This window comes from Phaethon aethereus (assembly GCF_964289735.1).
Source record: "Phaethon aethereus genome assembly, chromosome: 13".
Taxonomy (NCBI): domain Eukaryota; kingdom Metazoa; phylum Chordata; class Aves; order Phaethontiformes; family Phaethontidae; genus Phaethon; species Phaethon aethereus.
In genome coordinates this window covers 15,133,327-15,154,635 of record NC_138589.1, presented here as the reverse complement: position 1 = coordinate 15,154,635, position 21,309 = coordinate 15,133,327, and positions in this window count along the sequence as shown.

Here is a 21,309-nt window from a genome sequence, read left to right as displayed (position 1 = left end):
GACATCATGGTGGGTGTCTGGTACAGATCACCTGATTAAGAAGACAAGGTAGATAAACCCTCAAAGAACTGGATGCTGCCTCATGATCACAGGCCCCGCTTCTCACTGGGAACCAATCCAATTAAGGATTGATTGAACATTTGCTGGAAGGGCAACGTGTCAGGACACAACAAATCCAGGAGATTTCTGGAGACTTAATGAGGATTTTTTGACAGAGATGATCAGCAAGTTAACCAGGCGAGGCCCACTGTTGGACCTACTACCTCATAAGTAAGAAAAACCATCTGAGCATGTGAAGGTCAATGACAGCCTTGGCTGGAAAGACCACGTGACAGAGTTTAAGATACTGAGAGAAGTGAGCAAAACAAACAGCAGAATTACAACCCCAGACTTGAGAGCAGATTTCAGCTTGTCTGGCGATCTCTTTAGCAGATCACAATGATAGACTGTCATGAAGTGCAAAGGGGTCTGGAAGAGCTGTGCCCTCTAGAAGGAGGGTCTGGAAGAGTGGAGCATTTCAGTAGAGGAAGGTTAAACTACAGACTGCTTCACCAAATGGACCCATACGAGTCCATACAACTTGAGGGTGCCAAGAGAGCTTGTCAGTGGCATTGAGAGGCCATTCCCTGTCATCTCTGAAACACTGTAGGAACCAGAGGAACTGCCCAATGGACAGACCCTGAGCAATTTGCTTGAAGTCTTCAACACTTCAGCAGGGTGGGGCTAGATCAGATAACCTCTAGAGGGGCCTTCCAAACTAAAACATTCTATGTTTTTACAATTAAACTGAAGATATTTTGGCAAAATACAGGGTTCTTGAGAATAAAAAGGCCAATTTTGAAAACAAAAACACAAACGCACATGCACAAATGAGTCGTTCTTTAATCTTTCTTCCTAATGCTGTATGTGTACTATGATAAATACAAAATACAGATATCTTAGAAATATAGAATATTTTGTGTTGGAAGAGACTTTTAAAGGTCATCTAGTCCACCCGCCCTGCAGTGAGCAGGGACATCTTCAACTAGATCAGGTTGCTCAGAGCCTCATCCAACCTGACCTTGAATGTTTCTAGGGATGGGACATCTACCACCTCTCTGAGCAACCTGGGCCAGTGTTTCACCACCCACACTGTGAAAAATTTCTTCCTTATATCTAGTCTAAATCTAACTCTTTTAGTTTAAAACCCTTACCGCTTCTTCTATCACTACAGGCCCTGCTAAAATGGCTGTCCCCATTTTTCTTGTAAGCCCCCTTTAAGTACTGGAGGGCTGCAAAAAGGTCTCCTCGGGGCCTTATCTTCTCCAGGCTGAATAAGCCCAACTCTCAGCTGATGGAAAAAGAGAGAGAAAGAGAGAAAGAGAGAAAGAAAGAGAGAAAGAGAGAGAATTACTGTGGTTTAACCCCAGACAGCAACTAAGCACCACACAGCCACTCACCCACTCCCCCACGGTGGGACAGGGGAGAGAATCAGCAGAGTAAAAGTGAGAAAATTTGTGGGTTGAGATAAAGACAGTTCAATAGGCAAAGCAAAAGCTGCGCACACAAGCAAAGCAAAACAAGGAATTCATTCACCACTTCCCATCGGACGCAGGTGTTCAGCCATCTCGAGGAAAGCTGGGCTCCACCACGCCTAATGGTTACTTGGGAAGACAAACACCATCACTCTGAACATCCCCAACTTCCTTCTCCTTCGCCCCAGTTTTATATACTGAGCATGACATCATGTGGTATGGAATATTCCTTTGATCAGCTGGGGTCAGCTGTCCCAGCTGTGTCCCCTCCTAGCTTCTCATGCACCCCCCATCTTGTCACTGGCAGGCCAGCATGAAAAGCTGGACAGTCCTTGACTGCTTAGCAACAACTGAAAACATCAGCATGTTATCAACATTTTCTGATCCCAAATCCAAAAGAGTCTCATACGAGCTTCTATGGAGAAAATTAACTCTATTCCAGCTGAAACCAGGACAAGAATATAAAAAAGTTTAATACATCTGTAAATAAAAACATATTTCATATTTCTCAGTACAATAATTAAAATGAAAACGCACTGTATTAAAAACTATTTTCTTTCCTCTGTTAAATATTTTGTGCAATGCTTGCTATTACATTTATAACAATCTACTGCTTGCAATGGATTACAGGCCTAAGAGATTGTATAGAAAAAAAACCTCTTTCATAAATATTTAGTGAAATACTAGTCTATTTTTCATTATGGTTCTCTCATGCAAAAATCTAAGCACTAGCTGAAGGTTTGCAACATGCATCTAGATTATTCCAGTGTCTTCACTGTGGGATCAAAGATCAGGAATGGTAACAGAGAACTGATTAATGAAAAAAAAAATCCTTATAAATTAGTAATTGTACGAATGCCTTACCTCAGTTTCTCAATTTGTGGTGGCTAAACTCCCTGAAAAACTGAGGAGAGGTAGAATTTTATCCATGACCTGAAAAAAAAATTATCTAAGTTGTTTGTTGAATATTTATAAATAGTTTACCCATAGGAAATCTGAGTCAGTCCTTCAAGAACTTAAAAGTTTTTTAGAGTTTGTCTTTACTCTATATTTTGCTTATACATGAGCATAGAGCTCTGGTGAGACATCTGACCCACTGTTACTGTGTTCACAACAATACATACTGTTAACTCGCTCAAGGAAGACAGGAAACAACAAACACTACTTCTCAGGTGGCCCTTACATTGGAAGGAAGATATACAACTGCCAACTGCCAATGATTTCATCTTTTGTGCACGTCTCCCCCGGGACACAAACACTACCCACTGCAGAATATTAGTAAGCTCAAAATGTCTTCATTCTTTTGATGCCTATGCTGCTCAAAGGAATTTAATTACAGGTTGGTTTGTTTGTTTTAAATGATTTGCTTACATTTGTAAGCATCAAGTAGACATGAGAGATGAGAAAAAAAGAAAAATAAATGTTAATGTTGGTAACAAGAAAGTAGACATGATGCATAACCTTTGTAATAACAAATAAATATTACCCATTTTGTTTAAATATTGCAATACTTCATTATGGCAATTAATAATCTGTCTTTGTAAAGTGACCAGAACAATAGCTCAGGAGTATTCTGGGAGTTTACTATGGTCGCCGTCAAGTATGGCATGGAAGCATGAGTTCTATTTTAAAGAACCTGTACAAACTGGTGACTTCAAAAAGATGCAAAATTAGACAAAGTGCATGTTTTATTTGACCACAGTGACATTACACCCTTGTTTAGAAACTTTTTTGGATATAGATATGTCTAAGCAAAGCACGCTTCTCAGACCCACTATAAGGGAGACTGTTTTGAAGTACAAATTTGTATTTTGGAAACTCCAATAATCACATCACTGTTATCCAAAATCTGATTGTTTATTTTTTCATGCTAGCTTGTGACAGCAATATCATTCTAGGGGGGGGGGAAAAAAGGGAGTTACCAATAAGTCCAATAAAAATTATCACAAACTTTAAATTATAGGGCACCTCTCTTCTTTTCCAAGCAGTTGCCATAGCTCACAAGACAGGGGTGCGGGCCACTCGCTGCAGATTTCTAATAACAACTTCTCTTTCACCAGTCAGGAAACAGTTCATGAACTTATATCAAAGAAGTAAAGGTATAGTTGGATTTTAAAGCAAAAAGCCTGTTAGATCAAGTTTAGTATTTACTGCTGCATTCAACTACAAGTATCAGCATACTTGGTTTGCTACACAACTACACCTTCTCTTCAGAAAGAAAGCCCATGTTAAATAAACAACTCCAAATATTTTACGCTTCTTCATAAAACTTATCTATTGAAGTAAGAAGTTCCAAAAATGCCAAATAAGGATCAAGAGAAACAAGCAGCAGAAAATTAAACTGTTAGATTAGCTGTTAAAAAAATGCTTAAATTTTGATAGTCTAGTATCTCAAGTGGTTTCAGCTACTTGTTTAGACTAAGTATACATTTATGCGCTCTTCAAAACAGAGGCTTATACTAGTTTTGTTCATATGTCCATTTTAAATTAACACAACAGTAAAAGGATCTCCCCCCAAATCCAGCAAACAATTGCTCTTCTAGAGCTTTTTGCAATAGTTTTGCATGTGAATTGCAATCTGTACAGTACTGTTGTTGATAAGTGTTGGCATGGCAGGAACTCCATAATAAGATGCAGAGACAGTAAGCTATTGCAGCAATTCACTGCAGAGACAAAGAATTCTAGCCATGAAGTCATCTGCCTACACAAATCTAGGAAAAGCAGGGAAAATGACATCTTTACTGAGGCAAATAATGTTCCAAACATACCAAACCATGTAAATCATTCCAGGAGAGCACATGTTCATCTTCATGAGCAGACTACGCACTGACAGGTAGTTCATTCACAGGACAGGCAAGCATGTTAAAATTTCTCTTTTACTTGAGTTTCCAACACTATGCTTACTTCATATGGATGAGTTTGAGAGAATAAAATAATTCAGCAACAATGACTGCTGCCACAGAGATTCTTCTCGTATTATGTTCTCAGCATATAGTTTTTTCATACTAACTAGACTAAGACTTGCAGAAGGAGCTTTTGATTCTAAGCAACTAGGAGATATAATCCCATGCCAGTTAAGTCCAAAGAAATTCACACTAACGAGAGAGAGTTAAACCATACATTCTGAGATGATCACTGAAACAAACTAACGTAATTCAGAAGAGAGATATTTAAGTGACTGCGGCCAGCTCTCTGAAAAAAATGTAACTCATGTAATTATTATTTTATTCTAACCAGGAATTCTCCTGGATCTCAATCCATGGAAGAATTGCATCTCATACTGCAGCCATTCTGGTCTCTCATCTCAAAAAAACCAAATGAGAGAATTAGAAAAAGCACAGAGTGGGGGAATAAGGAGATTAGGGAAGAAAACATCATAAAAGGACTGACTAGGACTCTTCAGTGTGAAAGAGAGGCATTAGAACACTACAAAGATGTATGAAGTCATGAACAATAGTGAGGAAAATAAATGTGGAATGCATGCTCACTGTTGCTCATAGTACAGGAACTGAGAAACCTTCAATGCAATTACTAGGTAGCATACTAAAAGTCAGAAAAGAAAGTAATTTTTAACACAATACATAATTAAATTGTGAAATTCATTGCCACAAGACATGGTGGAACATAAGAATATTTAAAACAACTATGAGCTGTAATTCCTAGAAAATCCTCCACTAGTCACAATAAAATGCAATGACTGCTTTTTGATGCAGTTTCCAACTCAATAAATCCCTGCCATTGTCTGCCAGAAATTTGAAGAATAAACAGGGGAAGGATCACTCTGCACCTCCACCATTTCTAATACCTTTCTTTCCACAAACATGTAATGAAAAATCTGCAGCTCCAGGTGTTAGAAACAAGATACTGTGTTTGAAAACTCTCAAATTCATATGATCACCTGAAGAATCATGAGTGTACTATATTAAGGGGTTTTTCTTTACATCAGTGAATTAACTAATCAATTCAAGCTTAGAAGACGACATGCTGAAGACAGAAAGATTAACAGAATCTACCCCTTTTAATGATTGCTGTGTTTTCAGCATTATGTATAACAATATTAATTTCTAACAAGGGCAACCATTGATAAGATGCAGACATTTTTATGAAGTCATTTCTCAAAACCGCACCGAAGTCTCAAACTGACTAAGCTTGCTGATGAACTAAACTACTCAAAATCCTGCTTAAACAGTGAGCTACCTATTTTGTATCCTGGACAATAAAAGTGCATGCCATACATTTCTGACCTTTTAATAATGCAATAAACAACAACCAAGACATATGAAACTATAAAAAAAAAAAAACCCAAACAACAAAAAACCAAAAGTACCAAATCATAGCATATTGAGTTGTGGGGGTTTTTTTTCTTCACTGACCCACTGGTAAGCTTGGTGAGTACCCTTCTGATTACAGTTAACTGGAATTGATATATTAAGTATTTTCTTTTTTCTGAGGAACTATAGGAACTAGAACAAAAATAGCTTTATTTTCATTTAACGTCATGCTACAGTTATTGTAAAGAAAGCCTGTATAATTCTTGAAAAAAAAAATCTGTGTAAAAACTACATGTTCTCTGCATGCTATGTTCAAGCTAAAAGGAGATAGAGCAGGACTACCTAGAAACATCATGGTTTTACAGAGTATCCTCCAAATATTTACAAAATCTTATGCTAATTTACCATGTATACAGTCATCTTATGAGCAATGACCACACTGTGGAATAATACATAGGAAAATGCTATCCTGCTACTATATTGACCTTGAAAGTGAATGAATGCAAAGATCTACAGTTACCAATGTTACAATCCTATCAGTTACACTTTTAGGAAAACTGAAGAGTTGGCATCCATTAAGAATCTAGTAAGAGCTCAGTGTTCAAAAGGCATTTGTCTGTGGAAATCTGAACACACAAGTTCTCTGCCATGAATTTTTTCTCATTTACAACATTTGAAATAAAACGCAATCATTTGAGCTATATTTAAATTACAAGAGTGCCAAAAAAACGGAGTCCTGAATACCTTAAGAACTGAAGCACTGATGTAGTCCTTTTGATCCTAGGATCACAAGCTCCCTGAAAACACTTTCAGATATTTTGTAAGTTGTAAATGCCTCTGTAACTGAAATATTGCTTTAAAAAAGAGAGACAACCACAAACTAATTCAATCTGCAACGCCAGCAACTCTTAGATAACGCGGTCATAACTGTCATTTCCCTGTGAAGTTCTGGTCTGTAGCAATCTAATGCTGCTGCAGAAGGAGTATGTGTCATATCATAACAGAAAAAAGTTTATTGGGCTGATATACTCCATTGTGCAGAGAGTGACCATAGGTCTTTTCACCCACCCTTACAATGCAATGGACTTAGAACTTATCAAAAGTTCACCTACTGGATAAAAAATATGTAAGTTATTGAAGAAACCTTCAGTAAATACAAGTTTTAAAACCTTAATATGGTCTTAAAACCATAGATTATTATCTTATTAAAAATACTAATGAGATCTCAGTTTGGTGTCGGACACAACTGAATTAATCGCCATCTGGGAAATGAACCAGCTGGGTCTTTATGAACCTGTTCAACAACTCATTTTCTCTCAATTCATACTAAACACTACTTTTTTCTCTCTAGGAAGTACCATTGACATGAAAAATCACTCTGTTCTAACCATACTTTGGAAAAATACTTCTAATTGCTACTGCAATTTCTAATTGCTATCGCTAGTATTCCATATTTTGGATCTATTCTTACATTTTTTACATCCCATTTTATCTATTAATTTAAAAATAGAAATATGTTCCTCAGGCAATGGATGTCGTTCTCTCTTTTTTTACATGTCCTAGAAAAATGTGGCCTTGATACTAATTAATCCTATGTTCATGATGTTTAGATATACCAAAAATCATAAGTAGATAGTTTGATTTATAACTATTATCATTACTACTAATGACATGTGTCCTGAATATTTCCTAATCCAAATAGCTATTATGTGTTAAATAGATACTTAAAGATTAAAACTCTGTTTTCTATAAATTCTATCATCTCTTTTAGCAGAGCTCCCCACTAGTACTTTAATTTACACTAGCCTTAAAAACAGTCTTTTCAGGCAAATATTTGCAAATATTTACTCATTAATTGTCAATCAATCTTTTCAGTCTGCTTTCTCATAAACCACTTTCCTTGGGAAGCCCCTAAGGAATCCCTCCTTATCCTAAGGCATACCTCCGATCTATCAGTAGATCTAACTGGGAATGTTCTCTCCTAAAAAAACCCAAACCAAACAAAAACACCAAACCAAACAAAACCCAGCAAACCAAATCAACAAAACAAATCGTCAACAAATCCTCCCAGCCCGCAACATCTTTCAGATAATTACAGTAAAATGTTTCCAATAATTAGTATTTCTAAGGCATGTCCACAGTTACTAAGGAGACCACACCTGGGACATCAGACCTCAACAAAATTCACTAAAACACACAAGAACTTCAAGTTCTTTTAGGAAACTGGATGCTCCTTTGGAGCGCTTTGGGGAAAAAAAAATTTAAAAAATTTAAAAAATCAAACGTCTTGTACAAAAAAAACACCTTTAAATTTTTCAGGATTGTAGTGAAGAACACAGTGAAGAACATGCATATCCTGTAAACACCCAGGAGACTAAAATGTGCTGACAAAAAAAAATTCCGTGTGGTATAGTTCAGTCACCACAAAATTTGTGAATAAACTTTTATATTGATTGACAACAAAAATCTGCAGTCCTCTGCCTAAAAGTGGTACACTACAAGGAAATGTAACAAGCCAACTCCCCACAAGCAATATAAAAATTTAAATTCAAAATTACATACAGCATTTTACTTTCTAATTAAATGCTTGCCACATTCTCAATTTGATAAGATACAGCCACTCACAAATGATACTTGTGATGTATGTTACTTGTCAATATTTGGTCATTTGTTTCTTCAAAACCAAATGTGTATGTAGTTGAAAAGGTCATGAAGGAAAAAAATCAACAAAAAAATTAAAAATATCAGTAAGAAGCTCCTTCATTCTCTCTTCTCTAAGATTTGAAGTAAGAAAGTGAAGAATTGTTAAATATATTCTGTGCTTGGCTGGTATGCAAAACTTCACATCAATGGACGTTCAGTCAACAAAATGAATAAAAATTCATAAAAAAGAGCTGCAGTGCAGATAAGAGAGCTGCAGTGAGGACCAGAGAAGAGAATTTTGCCTCAAGGATAGCATCGAAAATGAAAATATATGTCAAGCTCAGAACAGATGTTAGAAAGCTTATCAGGAGATTAAGTTGGTGAAATGGCCTGAAACACAATACATTCCTACATCTTGTAAGTCGCTTAGCAAGATGCATCAACACCAACAAAGAATGTGCAAGGAGAAAGGTGAAATTTTCTTTTGTTGTTTCCATTTCCTACACATTCCTTAACCTATCCTGAATCTGTGCTACTGCTTCTTAATAAAGAAGCTACCTCTCAAAGTGTACCAGCCAACTCTCTATCTTGCGCCCCTGTGTAATTCTGTTTTCCTCTTAGGGATTGCACTACTATAACACTAGCTCTAGATTTCCCTCTGCTCAGTGATGAATGAACCTAGTCTGGACTATTACTTTCTTTTCTGCAAGAATTCCACAAAATATTGGAAGGTACAAGCTAACTGTACAACATCTCAGCTGAAGAGAGAAAGATCACAAGAGCTCGCAAGACAGCATGAGCACATAAGAGTTTGCAGCTCCTTCTCTAACAACCTATTGCTGGAAGCTCCAAAAAGCACAGTGGCAGGACAACAAATCTCCTTCTTGCCCCTATTTTCTACACTGAATGTAGAATTTGGGCTTTCACATCAACATTGGACTTTCATGTTAACCACATAAGAATACAGAAAAATACCTGTTTACTTACATAATTCTAAAATTAATTGTCATTCTTACTTTATTAAACTTTCATCAATTGATGAAAGAAACCAAATTGATTTCTCTTCCTTAGTAACCTACAAAAAGCTAGTCTTGATTACACCAGATCATTTCAAGTAGTGGATAGGTGTGCTTAATGTACTGTTTTTCAAAATATATAAATTAAAAGTTATCTTAAAAAATTTTCATTCTCCATCATTAGTTTCAATTTAAAGTTTTTGCATTGCATTTGAAACTTTTGTTTCTGTCTTTTTCACACTTAATCCACCACTTTCATGCTTGCTCAAGTAAGTAAAATTTAAATTTAAAGTTTTTGAGAGCAGAATATCTAATTAAGTCTGCATAAATTAGACAAAATAATGTGGGGACAATCTTTTTTGAAGACTGAAAAACACAGTATGCACAAATGACTGTATAAAGTAAAAGCGATTAATACACAATTCTGTAGGGTTTATAGCTTAATAGTAAAAGTTACTGTTGTAATGTTGTAGACCTTGTACTTCAAGAGATTAGTGAAGTGGCCAATAAGAAATCGCATCCAACAACTCAGCTTCTTTTCCATCAAATGATATTAAAATCCATTTTCATATGGTACTGTGAAATTCTCCTCTATCAGCAGTTGTATTATTCTCCTTAACCTACAAGGAAAGTAACAGAGAACTGTTTTGTCAACTGACAAAACAATACAACTTTTTTTAGTATACTAAATTTTCTTTTTTTACCATCAAGATTATTTGCATTATTCTCCTGCTTTTTGAAGGTCAGGTAGTCAAGTCAGTTCAGTGACACTTTTAGCTTCTCAGCTAAGTTCACAAACATCACAGCTATGATCAGTTCCCTCTTGGCTGGGATTTGTTCATGATTTCGACACTTCCCAGCTGAACTATGTAACGTGATATACTGGACCATGATGAATAGAGTCTTTCTTGGTCAGGGAACGTATCTAACACTTAACAGTGTAGCATTAAGTGTTATGTAAACATATCAGATGTGTCTAAGTGTCCACTTTAAATAAAAAACACCAAAACCACACACCACAAAATCCAGAGGCTTCCTAATTATCATATTCAAATATTTTTTGTCTTCTGTGTCAAAGTGCTCTATCATCTAGTCCAAGGGCATCTAAAAGGCTCCCTGATGTCCATGATAAAGACTATGGTCAACAACTGCTGGCACAGCTAAGAAATCTGTAACAAGTTCAACTACCTGTGGGACAAAACTTTTGAGGTAATTCCCCAGGAAACAGGCACAATCCCAAATCTCATTACACTTTGCTCCAAGTGCAAAAAATATATCTTTGCCAGACGAAAACACTCTAACTTCAATAAGAGACAAGCAAAAAGCCCAATAAAAACAAGGACAAAATATCTCATGCCAAAGAAAACAAATCATTTCACTATACATATTTCTCTTTCAACAGTCATATAAAAGATTAACCAACCCATGACACATCACTTATTGTTTAATGTACCTGCTGGCACTTCAGTACACCACCAATTACTGTAATATAAAGAATCTGTTCAGACCTGGAGTAGAAGTTTGGAATCACAGAATAACCAACATTAAATGTGACCCTCTGGATGTCATCTGGTCCATCCTTTTACCCAACGGCATTTTAGCAATCTTAACATTTTTGTGTGGTCTTCAGTTCTCTAAAACTGAATTAACAGAATATTATCAATAGAAACTCATAGAATCATAGAATGGTTTGAGTTGGAAGGGACTGTTAAGGTCATCTAGTCCCCGTGCAATGAGCAGGGACATCTTCAGCTAGATCAGGTTGCTCAGAGCCCCGTCAAACCTGATCTGGAATGTTTCCAGGGATGGGGCATCTACCACCTCTCTGGGTGTTGTGGTTTAACCTCAGCTGGCAACTAAGCACCATGCAGCCACTCGCTCACTCACCCACGGTGGGACAGAGAGAGAATCAGGACAGTAAAAGTGACAAAACTAATGGGTTGAGATAAAGGCAGTTTAATAGGTAAAGCAAAAGCTGCATATGCAAGCAAAGCAAAGAAGGAATTAATTCACTACTTCCCATTGTCAGGCAGGTGTTCAGCCATCTTTGTTAAAGCAGGGCTCCATCACACGTAAGCGTTATTTGGGAAGACAGACACCATTACTCCAAACGTCCCCCCACTCCTTCCTTCTTCTTCCCAACTTTAGATACCGAGCATGACATTGTATGGAATATTTCTTTGGCCAGCCTGGGTCAGCTGTCCTGGCTGTGTCTCCTCCCAGCTTCCCATGTACCCCCAGCCTTCTCGCTGGCAGGCCAGCATGAAAAGCTGGACATACCTTGACTGCTTAACAGCAACCCAAAACATCAATATGTTATCAACATTTTCTCATTCCAAACCCAAAACATAGTCTCATACTAGCTTCTGTAAAGAAAATTAACTCTATCCCAGCTGAAAGCAACTAGGCAACCTGTTCCAGTGTTTTACCACCCTCATTGTGAACAATTTCTTCCTCATATCTAGTCTAAATCTACCCTCTTTTAATTTAAAACCATTACACCATGAAGGAAAAGACAAGAATGTCCAGAGAAGGGCATGCCTTGGTGCAATGCCACCAAAACCAAGCTGTCCTTCTCTACAGAACGGAATACACAAAGCATTTACCCATCAAATCAAAATCAGAATGGCTCTTCCCTGTAACCTCTAATAAACTACCTTCTAATTGCTACCATTTGTCACAAATGTTAATACAAATGGCAAAAGACAAAAAGTATGTTTTATTCATTTATTTCATTACTCTTCCTTAACACATTTGTCCCTAGATTTGCAACAATGCAGAGCACACCAGAAAGAAATAGTGAGAAAGGCCGAAGCAGCAGCTGAAGCAGCCCAAGCACTAATGGTTGGACTTGATCTTGAAGGTCCTTTCCAACCTTAGTGATTCTGTGATTCCAGAATTAGATCCTTACTTGCAATTCACTCTACGACATGCAACTATTTTCCCCGATCTACTATAAATGTAAAGTTTATTTGCAGAAGCTTGTCAGAAACGCATCACTTTTAGGGGAGGTCCCAGAAGACTGGAGGCTTGCCAATGTGACGCCCGTCTACAAGAAAGGCCAGAAGGAGGATCCTGGGAACTACAGGCCTGTCAGCCTGACCTCTGTACCGGGGAAGATTATGGAGCGGTTGGTCTTGAGAGTGCTCACAGGGCATATGAAGGACAATCAAGGGATCAGGCCTAGCCAGCATGGGTTCATGAAAGGCAGGTCCTGCTTGACCAACCTGATCTCCTTCTATGACCAGGTGACCCGCCTAGTGGATGAAGGAAAGGCTGTGGACGTTGTCTACCTGGACTTTAGTAAAGCCTTTGACAGCGTCTCCCACAGCATTCTCCTGGAGAAACTGGCGGCTCGTGGCTTAGACAGGTTTACTCGTCGCTGGGTGAGGAACTGGCTGGATGGCCGAGCCCAGAGAGTTGTGGTGAATGGCGTTAAATCCGGCTGGCGGCCAGTCACAAGCGGTGTTCCCCAGGGCTCGGTTCTGGGGTCAGTCTTGTTCAATATCTTTATCGATGATCTGGATGAGGGAATCGAGTGCTCCCTCAGTAAGTTTGCAGATGACACCAAATTGGGTGGGAGTGTTGATCTGCTGGAGGGTAGGAGGGCTCTGCAGAGGGATCTGGACAGGCTGGATCGATGGGCGGAGGTCAACTGTGTGAGGTTTAATAAGGACAAGTGCAGGGTCCTGCACTTCGGCCACAACAACCCCATGCAACGCTACAGGCTTGGGGAGGAGTGGCTGGAGAGCAGCCCGGCAGAAAGGGACCTGGGTGTGCTGGTTGACAGCCGGCTGAACATGAGCCGGCAGTGTGCCCAGGTGGCCAAGAAGGCCAACAGCATCCTGGCCTGTATCAGGAATAGTGTGGCCAGCAGGAGTAGGGAAGTGATCGTGCCCCTGTACTCAGCACTGGTGAGGCCGCAGCTTGAATACTGTGTTCAGTTTTGGGCCCCTCACTACAAGAAGGATGTTGAGGTGCTGGAGCGTGTCCAGAGAAGGGCAACGAAGCTGGTGAGGGGTCTGGAGCACAAGTCTTACAAGGAGCGGCTGAGGGAACTGGGGTTGTTCAGTCTGGAGAAGAGGAGGCTGAGGGGAGACCTTATCGCTCTCTACAACTACCTGAAAGGGGGTTGTGGCGACAAGGGTGTTGGCCTCTTCTCCCAAGTAACTAGCGATAGGACAAGAGGAAATGGCCTCAAGTTGCGCCAGGGGAGGTTTAGATTGGATATTAGGAAAAATTTCTTCACTGAGAGGGTGGTCAGGCATTGGAACAGGCTGCCCAGGGAGGTGGTGGAGTCGCCATCTCTGGAAGTGTTCAAAAAACCTGTGGATGTGGCACTTCAGGACATGGTTTAGGGGACATGGTGGTGCTGGATTAATGGTTGGACTTGATGATCTTGAAGGTCCTTTCCAACCTAGTGATTCTGTGATTCTGTGACTATACTGTCTTACCTACCTTATTTTAATGGACATTGTCGTTAAGAACAAATTACACTCATGCACCTCACAAAAAGCAAAATTTATACCTTCACTCATACACCTACAGAAGAAAATTTATCTTAGATTGTTCAACTGCTTTCATGGAATCTTACAGCAATTCTATTGTGAAATAAAAGAGTTCCTACATAAGCCAGAAGCACACTCTACATTCTAAGATTTCAACTCTGCTTAATAATTGACATTTTCTATTCAGTAGTTCATTGAATACTCAAGTTTTGGATACCAAAGAACTCAATTTTGAACTAAAACAGGAGCCCTGGAGAATTTAATAGCATACTTCCCATAGTTTAGAGTTGCTGAACAAGTCAGCTTTTATCAACAATAATTGAAGTTGCCAAATTCAAGAACAGAACTGATGTGGCTACACACTGAGAAACCATTTAGTGACAGCAAAAATACAGTACACTGTAATTAGTTAGCTAGCTGTTGTTACAAAAAAAAAATTGTGCAGTGTACTGCCACCTCTACATAAATTCCAAAGAAGTGCTTATGTTGTACATTATTTCTAGAGTCATCAAAATTAAGTGCTTTGGTTTGCCCATCTGTACTTGTAATTGATTCATAACTTTATGTAACAAAGATACCTGAAATGTATTGAAGTAAAACACTGTGTTATTGAAAGATCATTACTCAAAATCTACAACAGTACCACAATTTGAAATTTTGTATTTTCAGTTACTTGTGAAAAAACACTCTGAAGGACTATCTAAAGAATTCTTCAAAAGTAATTTTAGTCCCCATCAAGTACAAGATGTTGCTTGCCTTAAGCTATTTTAGAACCATTCTCATTTAGTCAACATTTTTTACTTCAAAGAAGTCAGGCTTACAAGAGCTCTGTCTCTCGGTACAACTTCACAGCTGCAAAGGTGGAGAAAAATTAGTGACTATCAAAGAGAAGAAAAACAAAATGTGTTTTCATACAAAACTCTCCAAGAAGGCTATGAATATACCTTCTGGCTTTTGACTCACACTTTGTGTATACTATTCAACTTAAACTTCAGTATTAGCCTTTCTCCTGCCCATGATACTCAAAATATGCACAGAGGACACAAAAAAGCAAGAAATATACACTTTTTTACTGCTCCAGAAATTTACCCATGATCACAAAGCAGTTTATTGCTTTACATATAGCAGTATTGCTCAAAACTTTAGCCTTTACTAGTCAAAACTAGAAGACATAAGGGACATTATATTATACTAGCTATTTTCCTCAGTCCAAATTCTTCAAATGCAGCAAAGCAATGTATATCAAAGAAAATTATGAGGAAAATAGAAGCGATGGGGAACTTCTTCCCATGATTTTTAATGTATAAAGTTCCATATTTATGCAAGTTATTTAATACTTCAATTGGTTTATTTTACGAATTTAGATGTCCTAATTTACAGAGTAAGGTAACTAGTTTATAGTACACAAATTCAGAGCATCTTATTCAGTATCTTCTTTGCCTGGTTCTTTCCATCCCTCACTTGCACAGGTATCAAATTATGATTCAGTCAGGCAGTTTGAAGACTGCCAGTTGCTCCTGTTACAAGGACAATTTGAAGTAGTCTGTTAGTTCTTGGACACACTCACTTTAACTTTTAAAACTAGATTGCCTTCACAGAGCAGGAAACAAATTATGAGACACGGCATCTTTTTTAATCTCTCCAACCCTCTCTTCCACCAGTTCGTGATTCTAAAACTCTCCTTCTAAGCTTTGCTTTGGACCACACTTCATGAGATTGTTTAGGTGGGGGCTGAGGTTTCATACCAGCCTCCTTCACTAAGGATTCCTCATCTCTTGTACCTTGCTTTCACAAGCATGAAAGTCTTTGACAGAAACAAACAATTTCTAAAGGTGCTGATATTCTTGTACTTTTTCTTGACCTAAAGACTGGTTACAGTTTCAACTCTCGGCTTCTGTGATGCATCTGAAATACCCTTCAGATTCTGAAGTGAATGGCAGCAATTACGCTCAATCCACAACAGAACTACTGGATATAAATTTAGGCACATGCACCGGACAACATGCAGCTATCAAAATTGACTTTAGGTATGCCTCAACTTACTGTATATGTGTAGACTGTATATGCAACAGCTATTTATCCCAGGTTCCTGGACATCAGGGAGCTGAGCAGAGCTCCAAAACAGCTGTCTGGCCTATAGAATTACTGAATAAAAGACCAAATACTGCATGTATAGATGGATATGAAGAACAGAAGAATTTAACAAGTAAATTCAGACTTGAAATCGTTTGAGAAACAGTCACCTGTGTGTTCCCCTATGGCAATTAAGCCTGGATATTAGAGATACTACTAACACCATTTGTGAGTGTAAATTAATATTTTAAAAGTAATTGTGCAGACTGAAGAATTTTAGAGGCAAGGAACACATTCATTATTTTGTACAGTACTAATACTGACAAGATTTGATAGGGTTTCAGGTAATACTAGAAATCTACACTTAAAATTTGCCACTCGAGAACACTTCTGTGTTGTTTCATACGCTTGATCGTTGCATTTGTTCACTGCAATCATTACACAAACAGAAGGCAAGTCCAATCTCTTTGGAAGAAATTTTCCATAAAATTTCAGAATGGCACTGCATATGCACACCATATACACACTCGTATTCCTGGGGAGAGGTTGGCCTGGGGTTGAAATGCAGTAAATACACTCTACAGCTTGCATAAATGATTGCAGGACAAGCCCTATGTGCACTTGCTTTAATTTAATTATCGCAGTTAGGGGTAATGACTTTGACTATCAGAAACCTCTCCTATAACAATGAATGATGAAAAATGCAGACTTGGTGCAGGAATGTAAAATAATTCATACTGATTAATTATCACCACAGTTAAAAAGCTTTGCTATCAAAATAGATAAAAACTCCCACTTCACTTTCAATCATTTACAGCTCCAAAGACCAAACACTATTTTTAAAAAGATCAAAAAAATTTAAGCCATTTCTTAACCATTCAAACATAGTACGTGTAAAATAACATTGTTCATTTTTCCATTGGAAATGTCATTTGAAACAGACAGACCATCAAGAAGCCTCTTTGTACAATTTTTGTAGCCTATGGTAATTTGTTTAAAAAATTAAAAAGAAAAAGCAGAAATTATTTTTACTTACACAGTATTCATTTGGGAAGAGTAACCAAGTGAAACTCTTCACACATTTGTGGGGCATTTCTCATATGCATATATACATGTTTTTCCACACAAATAATCTGAAATATTTTTTATAAATTCAGTTGGAGAATGGCATTATAGTGTACTAACTAAAACGTAGCCAGTTAACTACAGGATTGCCTGTATTTATTACTATGGTTTAGCTTCTAGAGGAACAGATGGTTTCCATGTGCTCCCAATCAAATACTCTCAACTGCTTATTTGATCATCTGCACTAGGTTTTTTATTTAAATAATTGAGCTTTAGAATTCTGTACTTCTTAAATTTGACCTGCTTCTTGCAGCTCTTTTGACTTGTGGCAATTGCTGTTGGCTGATGGCCAGCAGCCTTTTCCTCAGACTTAGAGTATAGTTAATTCAGCAGTGAATTAAAACCAGACACTCTTTATTCCTTAGGATAAGACAGTCCAAATTCTGTTCTCCAAATAATCCCTATAGATGCATGTAAGCACAATTAATAATTCAACCATTAACCAAAAATGAAAGACTTGTTTAATCTCATTTAACACTGTACAGTCTTATGACACATAAATGAGCGACTTTAACCTACTGTTTATATAATTCTTTAAAGAGCAAAGTCATTTAAACTACAAATATATAATTTACACAGAGAAAAATAACATTTAAAATATCCCTTCTATTTCTCTCGTCCATTTGTTTAGAGCCAAGACTTGTAAAATCATTGTATTATGCTATGCATCTTAGGTTATTTAATTGAAGAAAATATATATACATTACTGAGTTCTTTAAGTATTATTCATTGCAAAGAACCAGCCCATAGTTTTATTTTGGGATTAGTTTGCTAGTACCACTGAAGTTAGATGTTATAACAAGATAATATAAATTCTCTTGCCCAGCAAGGGAATATGTATGCTAGTGTTGTCTGATTACTGAATGATGGAAATGTATGTTTTTAATTACCTGAAACACAATTTGGCATATGCTCCCTTTTGGCAGAGTTTTCCTTTTACTTAAAGGGTTAAACATCAGGGTAATCTGTAGCATAACGCAAGGTTAACTTAAACATTATAGTCAATCTAAAAAAAAAAAAGAAAAGAAAAAAGAGTGAGAGGGTGATAAAGATCACGTGAGAGGAAGGGCGCAAGCACAAAAATGAAAATGTATTAAACATAAAACTTAGTTCCTCATAAATATGTATTGAAGGATCTTCTGCAAATGAAAACACATACAACTGCACTAATGTAGGTTTGCCTAATAGTGGAATCTTTATGTAATATAGAATATTAAATTAAAAGACTACGGTTGAATTTCTTTTTTTAGTTTTCCAATTTGGTCTGTAAAGCTGAGGCCTGAAGAAATTTGTGTTATGTTAGATCACTCACTAGCTATGTAACATTCTAACATCTAAAACCTCTGATAGCTAAGTCAGGTCAATTAATTTCTTAGAACAGAATCAAAACTACTAGGTTGGGCTTTGGTCTGGTGTTTGGTTTTGGGGTTTCTTTTGTTCTTGTTGTTGTTGTTATTTTGTGTGTGGTGAAATAAAATAAAAAAAACCTCAAAAACCCAACAGGTAAGAATAGAAAGGACCATTGAGTTAGTTTATTGCTTCCCATTCTCCCAGAGTTACCTAGGCAAATTCTCCACTATTGTATGTCAGCAAAATATCTTCAGAGCCAGGCAAAGAAAGGAAAAAATTAAGATTTTTTTTCAGTGTTTCTAAATGTAAAAATGATGCCTGACTGACACACTGGAAAGTGGGAGTGTGGCAGGGGAGGAGAGAGAAACACAGTGAAAAGCAATAGGTCCAGACAAAAAATGGATGTACTCTAGTCCCACATTGTTCTGGATTCTAGGTGGTTGAAGAGCTGAAGGTTACAGGACATAAAACAGGAGTTTCTGCAAAGGAAAGAGGAATAATAGTAAAAAGGGCAGTACTACCAGTGCTGCCAAAAGCAACAGCACAATCAAGGAGGAGGAGGATTCCATATGTCAGAAAGATATAGAGCCAGATTCTAAAAGATACTTCAGTACCTAACAAATGTTACTGAGCTCTTAGCTGCAAGACATATTAACAGTTGATTACTCTCATTGATTAAAGAGCTATCCAGTAGTTAAGTCTCTAAATTAATTCCTCAGGGACTCAACAAGGTATCTTCAGTTGCACACATTTTTCAGCTGTTTTCCACCTAAATGCATCTAGCATCTACAGGTTTTGGCTATATTCATCTAGTCCTGACCAGACCCTCAAGTTTTCCTGAGTGTTGCAATATTTAGATTTAGGAATGCCTACTCAGAAGGTATCTTAACAGCTTGTAAAATGTAAAAAAATGCAGATAGCATTGGTGGAAAAATTCTTGCAGTCCTTCCATTTTCCTCAGCCCAAAGTCTCTACATTTGAGTTTATTATTTGTCTTTATTTTCTGTTAATTAAAAGAAGAAAATGAGAGGAATAGTTACTTAAAACAATTGGGGTAAAGCACTTACATGAGTATAGGTAGGATGGAAAGCAAGTCCATGCTGCAATTTCTTTAGAGAAGTATGTTGAATACATTATCCCAAGTCCTAATTCCCAGGCTACTGTAGGACTGGGATCACTCAATTTTTTCCTCAATCACTCAAATTTTTCCTATTTCAGTTATTTCAGACTGTAAAATAATAAGCTAGTTGCTAAGCAAAAAACCCAGAACAGACATCCTATAGCGGTGAGGTACTCTACAATGGTCAAAGGGAAAGAACACCTGGCTGCAGCATACAAAAAGAGTAATTCCATACTGTATGCAAGCATACTTGATTCCAAGTATGCTTGACAATTTGGCACGAGCACCAATAGAAATTTAAGTATGAAGGAGTTAGGAGACCTTAAGTTGCAAGTTTGGAGATGTATCCTTTGCCCCAAGCACTGTGTCTTCAAATTCTTGCGTTACTCCAAAGTAGGCTACCAATTCACTCATCCCTCAAGACATAGGAGCTGAAAGTACCACAGACACAATATGTACTTTTCTGTCTCCAAACAGTGATAGAAGGAAGGACTTACCTCAAAATTTTGGCCTGGGGACAGGCAGACCTACTAAATTGGCAAACTCTTTCCTCCTTTTGAAGACCAGGGAATAAAGATCAGATCAGAATATCAGTAAACACCTTAAAATGAACAATTTCAAATCAACAAAGACCAAACCAAGCTAAAGAGCACAGGAGTGAGGTTCAAGGAGAGGTAAATTACAGGAAGAACACTGAATAAAAATAGAGGGTAAAGAGTACAGCTGTTTGCTGGAGAAACAAAGGGGGCTCAGAGGTCTTTTGGGGTTTATTTTTCATGGTAATTAAAATACATTGGTTATGTAAGAAATTCCTACTAACTCCAAAAGTATGCATATACTTGAAGTGCTCTGCAAGACCAAAGCCTAACAAAATGGAGAAAATGAACACCTTGATCATTACCAGAACGTATTTGTGTGTTCAGTGTTACTTAATTTCATAAATACTTAATCATAATTAAAGTCACTGGATGGCTTTTTAAAAGTAGTTGTTAAGATGATTGGCAGTTTTCCTTGCTGTTGATAACACCTAATGATACATTGCAGGATGGAAAGCTACATTAAGAAATCCAAAAATACCTTCTCTGTACTCACCACATTAGATAATTTTGTCTCTCCACAAACAATTTATTGGTACTTGCCACTTAAAGAAGGATGATGGGTGTCAAAGGCTTTCTAAGGATGCTTTTCAGATCATTTTTTTCAAAGGTTTCTTCAGAAGATTTTTAAGTGTTGGTGGTTGTTTTTTCCCCAACTCTATAGCTCCAACAAACAAAATCAGCAAGCTTCAAGATGCCAGCCAAATTACTTCAAAATTTCATTAATTTATATCTGTCTCTTAATAAGAAACATAATTACTAAGTACAGCATTTAAACTCAAGTCTTGGATTATGATAAACTCTTGGTACATGAAAAAGTATCTTCACTTGTTTGTGCTACAGAATGAACATCTACAGAGATACTGAAGAGGCCAAAAATAGAAGAGAAAAATGGAGTAAGAGAATTCAGTATATGTACATTAGATTAAAAAATCCGACTTACATAGTCACCACTCACACCTCTGATAGCCACACTGCAGACTTGCAGCCAGCCCAAAGCAGGCATACAGAGCCCAGCCTCCAAATCTTATCTTTTTTGCTTCTCTTACCAGTGTTTATGCCTTGGTCCTACAACATTGAGCATGTATACTTA